Here is an 11277-nt window from a genome sequence, read left to right on the forward strand (position 1 = left end):
ATAACAATCTATCGTTTCGCATTTTTCATTTCTTTTATAATGTAGCCCTAAATCTCTAGTCCGGTACAAATATTTCAATATTCGCAAGGCATATTTAAAATGTGTCTCGTTACAACAATCTTGAAATCTACTCAGATAATTCACACTATAACTTATATCGGGTCTGGTATTTACACTAATATACAGCAATGCGCCAATTAAATTCTTGTATCCAATGTCCTCTCTATTTATCTCAGCTTTTTCAATTTTTAAGTTGGTCTCCATAGGTGTACAGTACAATTTGCTGTTATGTAATTTATATTTGTTTGCTAATGATTCTATGTATTTCTTTTGGCTTAATCTCATTTCATTTTTTAAATAATCATACTCTATATTTATTCCAAGATATTCTTTTACTTCACCTAAATCTTTCATTTCAAATTTATCAGTTAATAATTTTTTTACACTTTGTATCTTCCCTTTGTTTTTACTACAAATCAACAAATCGTCTACGTATATTAACAAATAAACAACATTTTCTCCCTCTCCATAAGTATATAGGCACAGCTCTATATTGTTCTTTTTAAAACCTAATCTCGTCACATACTTATCAAAACACTCATACCAGTCCCTCGGACTTTCTTTTAACCCATAAAGCGCTTTCGATAATTTACAAACTCTATTCGTTCCGTCCGCATATCCCTTTGGTTGATTTACATATACCTCCAAGGTTACTTCACCATTTAAAAAGGCAGTTTCTACATCCATTTGCTCAATTATTAATCCATTTTGACAACAATATGATAGCAGTATCTTAAAGGTCTGATTACTCGCCACTGGAGAATATATGTCATCGGCTACGTTTCTTTGTTGAAATCCCCTTACCACTAATCTAGCCTTATACCTGTCCTCTGATTTTTTCGTGTAAACCCATTTTACATCTAATACTTCTTTGCCTTTTACCCTTTCTACCAATTTCCAAGTTTTATTCTTATAGAGACATTCTATTTCCTTATCCATAGCCTGTTTCCAAACTTCATTATTTTCGCAACAAATCGCCTCCTCAAATGTACGAGGGATATCTACTTTACAATAATTTGCATGAATCTCGCAAATATTTTCCTTTTCTGGATACCTTACTGGAGTTTTCTTAATACGTGTAGATCTCCTAGAAGTGTTTGAGCTTTCAATACTACTATTATTTTCATCTTTCCTACTTTCTAACTCTTCCTTATCCATACCATCCAATGAATAGTTATCTTCGCTATCATTTCTATCTGCCTCTAATGAATTTTCCTCAAAACCGATACATTTAGTGTCTGTCTCAATGACCTCTACATGTCTAGCTATTGTTATTTTCCCACCTAATAAGACTCTGTATCCTACTTCACTATATCCTAATAGAATTCCCATATCTGCCTTCTTGTCCCATTTGGAAACTCTTTTTTGTTCTGGCCTTCTTACAAAAACTTTACTTCCATATAGATGTAGATTTTTAACACTTGGTTTTTTCCCGAAGAATATTTCAAAAGGTGTCTTTCTTTCTATAGTATTCGCTAATATTCGATTTTTCAAGTATGCCACTGTACAAACTATTTCCGGCCAGTACCTTTTATGTACTTTCGCTTCCGCTAACAAGCAACGCGCCATGTCCATCACTGTTCTATTATACCTTTCCGCTGTCCCGTTTAATTCATGTACGTATGTTGGGCAATTATTTATTCTTATACCTTTATCCCTAGCAAATTTATAAATTCGATTATTTAAATATTCTTTACCATTATCGCATCTTAATATTTTTAACCTCTTGCCCGTTAAATTTTCGGCTTCATTTACGAACTGTACGAAAGAATCAAAGACCTCATCTTTTGATTTTATACAATAGATCCTAGCTATTTTACTATAATCATCGATAAATGAAATGAAATATTTTTCTCCATTGAATCCGGTGGTCTTAAAGGGACCACATACGTCCGTATGAATAATTTCCATTATTTCCCTAGCCTTAGTTCGATTATTTTTGAAAGGTAAGTTATGCATTTTGCTTTCTATACACACCCTACATTTCAAAAGTTCCTTTTCAAATTCATTCGGTATGCCAGTCACTAGCTGCTCTTTACCCAAAATCTCTAAATATTTAAAATTTACGTGTCCTAGCATCCTATGCCATCTTTCCTTTTTACTCATACCACTACGTTCGGCGCTGTTTACTAAGTGCTTCTTCCCTTTCAATATACTTTTTATTCTATATGTCCCATTTTCTTTGAACGCTACAGCTGTAAGTTTATTATCCTCATCTATTACTTTCGCAATATTTCCTTTGGAAATAACCGTATTCTTATTGTCTGTTAGTTTACCTAAACTAATCAAATTTGCGGACATTTCTTTCGCGTAAAATACTTTCCTCATATTTATTTTATTTTGTTTTCCGAATGCTTCAAAATAACTTATAACATTCCCAACTTTTGTCGCTTTTATCGGTCTATTATCGCCTAAATATATATTTACCGGTTCTTTTAGGTCGATAGATTTATCGAAATAATTTATATTATTAATAATGTGATCGGTACAACCGCTATCTAATAGCCACACTATTTCGTTCTTACTTATCTCATTCGTTTCACTGCTGTTTGCTGCGTGCGCCGTTGCTATCCATATGCCTGCTCTTGAGTTTCCATGCTCGCCCGTGCCGGTTGTTGATTGACGATGAAAGTTTCCACGTCCTCTGCTCGTATTGCCTTTGTTCCCTCTTATTATTCAACACTGTATTGTAACTTATTGAGCGCTCTGCGGAACCTGATGATATAACTTTGCACACTTTCGTCGTGACGCTGTCTCGTTTCGCGTAGCTGGTCTTGATGTTCTCTAACAGAGTCTTGGATGGCGACGTTTCGTCTTAGGGCATCGTACTGGTGTGCGTATTCGTATATCGGTATATTGCAGATGGCCATTGCGGCTTTACCCGTGATTTTCCCGATTTTGATCATTTTTAATAGTAGCGTGGGTTCGCTATACATGGCTCGTAATTCGCGTACTTCGCGTATGAATTCTTCTACACCGATATTGTCTTCGCCGTTTAATTGCGGAATACATACTATCGCGTCTTTGGCCCGTAAGCTCGGAGAGGCGAATTGCGGTGGACGGTCTTCGTAAGAGGGATGGTTGTCTTCTTCTGTTCGAATTGGAACGCATGGTGGGGAAGTTCTATCTCTCGCGGCAACAGATTCGTCCATAGTAATAAGGGAGCCTAGTTCTGTAGTAGCGACGCGTCCTATTTTTATTTTGGAGATATTTTTGCCTAATAGTTCTATTTCCGCTGCACGCTTCTTATTTTCACTGTCGGCCGTCCGTTGTGTCTCTTCTACACGTTGCGCAAGAATTTCAATTTGTTTTTGTATCACGTCGAGTATGGCACGAATCGAATTGTCCGTACCTCCGTTTGTAGAAACGGTTTCAATAGTTTCGACTTTGTCTTTTCGTGATGTGGGCATGATTCTAATTAAGCTTATTGATTCTGAACTAATGTTGCTATTTGGACTCGAAGCGCTTGAGAAACTGGGTTTTCTCACACGGTATCGTGAAAATGAATCCAGATTTTTCAGCTTACCGTAGTAGCTATGACCGTTGAGGAGTCTCAGGGATGTTTCCTCTCTGGTTGGTTCTAGATTCCGAATCTTATTCGTAGGCTTGCTCTGCGCTGACCGTAGTCCTCTCGTCTAGTTTCACCGTAGTGGAACGTTGAAAGTTGCTGCAGGGCTTCGTAGTAGCAAAGATTTGCACTGGGTCCGTTGATCCTTCGATCTTCCATGATGCGCGTACGCCGAAATCGTAATTTCGTTTGCACTGAAGTGAATAGATCCTGGCAGGATCGCCAAAAATGTCGTGTAAAATTAAGATAAAAATAAGGAACTTGTTAATTTCCTAAAAGGAGATAAAGTTCTTTTTATTTTTTACTCAATTTATACAATTTTTTCGGTTCGCGATGATACACTTTCGATACTTGGATTAGTTAAGAATTTTTTTTAGACTGACTGGATGATTTTGAAGGGAGCATTTATATTCTTCCATTCGTTGGAGTAGGAGAAGGTTTTGTTTATACTTAGTGTAAACTTCGGAGAACGGCTGGAGTGATCGAATGCCACTCAGGCGGCAGAGAACGGGTGCTGACCAGACGGTCACACGCGATAAGGCGTTCGGAATTTCGGTTTGTTATATAGAGCTGCTCGAATTTCGTCTGTGACACCGTAATCGTTTAAGTTTTCAAGCAAAATCCGTAAGTGTTCGAATATTCCTATTTTCGTGTTACAATTTTTTTCGAGGTATTCATTGTCAACGTTCATATATGCAAATCGATGCGTTAAGAATATTGGATGTTCTGTTACAGGTGCCAAAAATACATGGCCTATTTTTATCGGTATGGGGTATACTCGCATTATATGCCATGCCGAGTCTGTTAGCAAAGGTATGGTTATTTTAAAGAAAACTACTTTTGACAGTGAATACCGTTAATCTTGATCTTGATATCTAGAATGAAATGATAATTTTTGTATTTCGGTTCTAATGCTGTGTTATAAAGGTGATGTCCTAATGCTTTTTTATAACTCTCGATAAACATTACATGATCAATGATTTGAGGGCTAAGGATCCCTGCTTTTCCCATATTTATAGAGTTGAATATTCCTGTTAAGAATCGTGGATTTTGATAGCCGAAATAATGTTATAGGAACACTAAATTCACGCTGGAAGTTGCTGGAAGTTTCTTGGCATTGGACTAGGTGTTGGAGTTGGTTTCCTAATGGTTGGATTGGGATTATTGGTCGTTGGTCGTCGCTGCTCGGAGAACCGTGATCGTTCCATTGGTCTTGGTCGTCGACTGCGATCTTCTCTGAAGTATCGCTCAATGTCGGCGGCTTTCTTTTCAGCTTCCACGATGTTGTATGGTGGATTGGCGAGTAATACCTGTCCCATTCCGGTTTTTAGGCCTCGAATGAAATCGGTTACGGAGTCCTCGGTACCAAATTCATCCTCATGCGGCACACAAATATTGTATGCCCGTAATTACCGTAGTGGCGGCACTTGCTCCAGAAGGCTGGTGACCCGCTTCATTTATTTTCGGGGCTCGATGGTGGCTTCCCTGACGGAGACATCGGCTTCTCCTCGTAAAAGAAAGGTCTCATTTCGCTTCGTAATTGATCCGTCGTCCTGATGTCGCTCGTGAGTGCTAATCTCATTTCTCATTTTGGAATCTGTAAGTACTCAATCAGGCTCTGATGCATTTTCTTTCGAATATGCGAATCTTTTCCATTTGGGAGGCTGATATGTTGTACCAGATTGGGCAGCCGAAGGTTATGATCGGTCTGATTAGTGCTTGGTAGCATAGTATTTTTACTTTGCTGCCGAGATGTTTGGAGTAGAATAGTTTTTTTATTTTCCAGAATGCTTTATTGGCCTTAGTAAGTTGAATTTCGGTGTGCTGCTTGTAGTTTAATTTATAGTCTATGTTTACTCCTAGGTATTTTACGCAATTTTTGTGTGGTGTGAGAGAGAGCCCCTTTGTCTGTTTTTTCTCTTAGTTGAAATTTTTTGCAGTGTTCTCTTTCTATTGGGCCGATTTCACTTGACTTGGGTCTAAACAGTATGGTTTCGCATTTACTTATGTTGATTTTTAGTTTCCATGCGTGGTAATAGTCGTTTATTTTCTCAAAGAGTTCTCGGAGTTCCGTTTTTATAGTTTTGGTTTCGCGGCCTGTTACGTATATGATTAGGTCGTCTGCGAAGGCTATGGAGCGTTTATGGGTGGATGTATTGAGATCAAAGAGGTTTAGTAAGTCGCTGTTGTAAATACTGAAAAGTAACGGGGAATTTACTGTACCTTGTTGTAGACCGTTTTTTATGGAGAATTCTTTGCTTGATGAGTGTGAACCTTCAGTCATTACGAATGTTCTGCTTGTGATCATGTCCCAGACTATTTCAATCAGGCATTTAGGAAAATTTCTCTTGATCAATTTGTATATGAGACCTGGGATCCAGACTGTGTCGAAGGCTTTTTCGAGGTCTATTAAGCAGGCGGCTACTCGATCTTTTGCGTTTAGAGCCCAGCAGATGTCCGACGTGAGTTCGTTTATTGCGTGGATTGTGGAGTGTTTGTGTCGGAAGCCGAATTGATTCTCTGGGATTATGTTATTTTTTGTGCAGAAGGAGGTTAGGGGGTTGTTTATGATTATTTCAAATACTTTGCTTATGTTGGGGAGGAGACTTATGGGTCGTAGGTTTGCGGGCGATGAGCCGTCTTTATCCTTTTTTGTTATAGCTATCAGTTTCGCTTTTTTCCATTTTCTGGGGAAGTATGTGTTGTTTAGAGCATCGTTGAAGAGTACCGTGTAGTACCATTTTATTTTGTTCGGTAGGCGCTTGAGTAAGATGTTTGGGATGCCGTCGAAGCCGGAGGATTTTTTGTTGTTTAGTTTGGAGAGGATTGTGTTTAGTTGATTGTAATTTGTGAAGTAGTTTATTTCTGGATCTGGTTGTTTGGGGTTGTCTGCGGTGTTTTCGTTTGAGAATGTGCAGACTGTTTTGTCTTGTTCCATTTCATTTTTGAGTTTGTTTGTTTCGGCGATGATAATTCTGTTTAGTTGTTCTCGGCCCATGTGTTCGTTTTGCGTATGTATTTTGGAAAAGTGGGTGCCGATGATGTCTAGTTTTTCTATTGTTTTAGGTATTATGAAGTTACCCTCGGTGTCTTTGATGGTGTTGTGTATCGTTATACCTGCTTCTTGGGTGAGGGAGGCATTTTCTGGGGGCAATTTGAGAGGTGGGATGGGGTTTTGTTCTTTTGGTCTAAAGATTTGATTTATTTGTGGGAACACGTTGGCTGAGTCGTTTTTGGAGATGTTTTTTGTTTTGTTTGTCCAGTAATGGTTTATAGAAATTGCGTATTCTTGTTTCAGTTGCGCTTTTATTCTGTGTAGTAGGAACTGTAGGAATTCTAATTCTTCTCTTTTGTCGTAAGAATAGTTAAGTTTTATATTGTTTATTTTGGAGAGTATGTAGCTTTTATCTCGATGTAGATCTTTTATTTTATTGTTTATATAGGGCTCGCATGAATTTTTTTGTTTTATGATTGGCACGGATTTTTGGAGAGCGATTTGTGTGTGTTTTTCTATTTCGTCTAAGAATGAGTCGATTTGTCTGTTTGTTAGGTTGACGTTGTTGCAGATCTTTAGGTCGCAGTTTTGCTCGAGTGTGTTTTGGAACTTTTTCCAGTCTGTCTTTTTGTAGTTGTACCTGGGTGTCTCGGTCTGGGTTTCGAGTGTTAGGAAGTCAGATGTGTTTTTGTTAATTTGAAATACTAGGGCACTTATGGTCACTGTCATAGGCTAAGGTTTTTCGGGTGCTATTTGGACGTAGGTTTTGGAATTTTAGTCGCGCATCTGCTAGGCATATGTCCAGGTATGAGCCTCCTTTTGGGTAAGAGGGTAGCTCGGAGCTGTATAAATTTGTTTTGTAGTGGATGCTTTTATTGTCTAGCCAGTTTCTAATGAAGTTGCCTCTCGTGTTGTTTATTTGGTTTTTCCAGCTTGTATGTTTTGCGTTAAGGTCTCCTGCTATTATATAGTAGTTTTCCGGTTTGTTGAACAGCAAGAGTTCGAAAAGATTATTGAATTCGTAGATAAATTCTTTCTGGTTTCCGTAGGTTGCGTAGGCTGCAGTGATGAATAAATTTTCCTTATTGCTTATTTTTATTTTTATGATCGTTGTTTCTAAGGTTCTGAAACTTGTTATTTTATCAATTAGGATCTTTTTGTATTTTATAGGGTTTTTTTTATGAGGATCGCTGTTCCTCCTCCTTGACTGGCGTTCGGTCTGTCGTGTCTTATCATGGTGTAATTTTTGAAGTGTACATTGTGTCCTTTGTTTAGTTTTGTTTCTGAGATGAGTACCATATCGGGGGCTTCTTTATTTATTAGGGTTAGCATACTGTATCTTTTTTGGTTTGAAATTAAAGAGTTAGCATTTATTGCGATTATTTTCAGATGTTTTAGGTTGAATTTATGTGTTTTTTGCTGTGATTGTTGGTTTGGCGTGTTTTGGTTATTCGTCATCTGTACTATTGAAAGTGCTGAAGATGGCGTCGAGCCTTTCTTCGTGCGTTGATAGTGTATTTTTTATTCCGTTTAATTGCATTTGTTGTTCTTTTAACGCTTGGAGGATACCTTTCTTAAAGTCTTCGATAACGTTTATAATGTTTAGATGGGGGGAGTTATCGATTGTGATTGGGCTTTGGCTTGAGCGCGGATCTAAGTTTGCTGATTGTGATGTGTTTTTGGTTGTTTGATTTGGTTTTGTTTGCTGTTTCACTACGTCAGAGAACTTTAGTTCTGGGACGTATTTGCGGCTTATTTGGGCAATTCGTTGTGTCTTTGCTTTTTTGTCTTTTTTTATTTTATCTGCTACCTTTTTACGAAGCTCTACGAGTTTGGGGCAACCTTTGTATGACGCGGGGTGTCCGTAGTTTTTACAGTTGACGCAGAATGTTTTGTCTTTGGTTACTGCATTTTCCCTTTTTATTTTGCAGTCGCCTGGGCCATGGGGCTCACTGCATTTAACACAGCGGTAGTTTAGGTTGCAGTTTTGCGCTGTGTGGCCTAATCGCTGGCATTTGTGGCATTGAGTTATGTCATCCTTTTTTTTTTTTTTATTATTTTTTCCCATTTTATCTTGTAGTAGTTAAAATGGTTTATTTTTAGTTAGGTTGCTTATATTGCTGTCGGGGGATAGCTGTATTATGTAAATTGGGAGCAATATGTTGTTCTCCCTTGATCTTTTTGTCGTGAATCGTGTGACGTTTATGAATTTTACGTCGTCAATGTGCAAGGCTTGTAGGTCTGTAAGTATTTCTGTTTCGGTGTAGCTATTGTCTAAACCTTTTAACAAGTATGTATGGTGTTTCTCTGTTTTGGGTGTGTATGTGTAGAAGGTTGTGTTCGCTGAGAGGAGTGTTTGTTTCGCTTTATGGAAGTCGGATAGGTTTCGGAGGTAAAGTGCGTGTTTACCTGAGTGTATTCTTTTGATATGAAATTGCTTGATGTCCGCTACTTTCTCTATGAGCATTACCGTGTCCTTTGGGTCTTGTAGGATTATGTTGATGGGTGGCGGCCTGTTATCTCTTGTGGTGGGAGGGGTGCTCGTACGCTCCTCCGCGGAGCATCCGGCGGGGCGTCCGTCCGGTGCTCGGTCCCCCCTTGGCGATGCTGGTGGCGCCGGGCCTCCTGGGTTGTACGATGAGGCCTGTCGCCCCTGCGGTGTTGATTGCTTTGGCGGTGTGGTGGGACTGTGTTTTCCCATTTTGCCACGTAATACTTGGTTTTTTTGTCTTATTTGCTCTGGCGTTGAGCTCGATATTGGGTAGTTTGCTGGTCCCGGCTGTGATTGTGGATGTGGTTCTGATTCTAGTAAGCTAAATCTGTTTTTTGTTGAGATCGCTGGGGGCGAGGCAGCTTTTATGGGTCTCATGTTTCCGATTTCCTTAGTCCTTTCGTCCTGGGCGGGGAGGTGCTCTTCTTTTGTGTTTTTTAGGATATCTTCTAATCCTTTGGTCCTGGCAACTAGGTTTGGTTGAGGGTTGAGTTTCCGCTTCTTTTGCGCGGACAGTCTTAAGCTATTGTTGATTTCCTTGGCCGCTTTTTGCGGATTTATTTTTCTTTTGGTGGGTTTTCTTGTTAATTCTAAGGTGGGTTCCGTTGCCTTGCCTTTTGCATCATTCTCGGTAAATTCTATTTTTTTATATACTTTTATTTTCTTATTTTTTTTAAATTTTATTTTTATTTGTTTTTTTATTTATAGCGATGATGTCACTGCAATATTTTCAGGACCTAAGTCTGATGTCCCTTTTTGGGCTGAGGGCTCCGTCCTGTTTGGAGGTTAACGATCAACTGTTTTTAGTATGTGTACTACCGAAGGAAGTAATTCTCATTTTGGCACACACCTATATTTCTTTAAATATTCTATTTTTTGATCATCAGAAACAAATAAGAAAACTGTTTACCTCAGCCAACGCTCAAACCGCGTTGAGTGCACTCGTTCTCGTCCGATCACGAAAGTTAAGGAGCGCTGGGCACGGATAGTACTTGGATGGGGTGACCGCCTGGGAACTCCGTGTGGTGTTGGCTTCTTTTCCTTTTTCCAATATTTTTACTTTTCTTGACAATCTATTTTTAATAATCTACAATCGAAGCATCGAGAAAGAGAAATGTTTTAGTATTACGCGACCATTATCATAAATTGTATCATTCTCATTTTGGCACACACCTATGTTTATTTAAATATTCTATTTTTTGACCATGGAAAACAAATAAGAAAATTACTAATTTCAGCCAACGCACATACCGCGCTGAATGCAATCGTTCTCGTCATATAATTACCGTGCGCTGAAACAGGCTAGGAAATCAACTGTCCGCGCAAAAGAAGCGGAAACTCAACCTCCAACCAAACCTAGTTGCCAGGACCAAAGGATTAGAAGATATCCTAAGAAACACAAAAGAAGAGCATCTCTCCGCCCAGGACGAAAGGACTAAGGAAGTCGGAAACATGAGACCCATAAAAGCTGCCTCGCCCCCAGCGATCTCAACAAAAAACAGATTTAGCTTACTAGAATCAGAACCACATCCACAATCACAGCCGGGACCAGCAAACTACCCAATATCGAGCTCAACGCCAGAGCAAATAAGACAAAAAAACCAAGTATTACGTGGCAAAATGGGAAAACACAGTCCCACCACACCGCCAAAGCAATCAACACCGCAGGGGCGACAGGCCTCATCGTACAACCCAGGAGGCCCGGCGCCACCAGCATCGCCAAGGGGGGACCGAGCACCGGACGGACGCCCCACCGGATGCTCCGCGGAGGAGCGTACGAGCACCCCTCCCACCACAAGAGATAACAGGCCGCCACCCATCAACATAATCCTACAAGACCCAAAGGACACCGTAACGCTCATAGAGAAAGTAGCGGACATTAAACAATTTCACATCAAAAGAATACACGCAGGTAAACACGCGCTCTACCTCCAAAACCTACCCGATTTCCATAAAGCAAAACAAACTCTCCTCTCAGCTAACACAACCTTCTACACGTATACACCCAAAACAGAGAAACACCATACATACTTGTTAAAAGGTTTAGACAATAGCTACACCGAAACAGAAATACTTACAGACCTACAAGCCTTGCACATTGACGACGTAAAATTCATAAACGTCACACGATTCACGACAGAAAGATCAAGGGAGAACAACATA

At 39.4% G+C, this 11277-nt stretch overlaps 1 pseudogene; it reads left to right on the plus strand.

Moving 5' to 3' along the window:
* The first annotated feature begins 10028 nt into the window (after window positions 1-10028).
* LOC117165523 (5S ribosomal RNA) lies at window positions 10029-10148 on the plus strand (annotated as a pseudogene).
* The last annotated feature ends 1129 nt before the right edge of the window (window positions 10149-11277 follow it).

This window comes from Bombus vancouverensis, chromosome 17 (assembly GCF_051014615.1).
Source record: "Bombus vancouverensis nearcticus chromosome 17, iyBomVanc1_principal, whole genome shotgun sequence".
Classification (NCBI taxonomy): domain Eukaryota; kingdom Metazoa; phylum Arthropoda; class Insecta; order Hymenoptera; family Apidae; genus Bombus; species Bombus vancouverensis.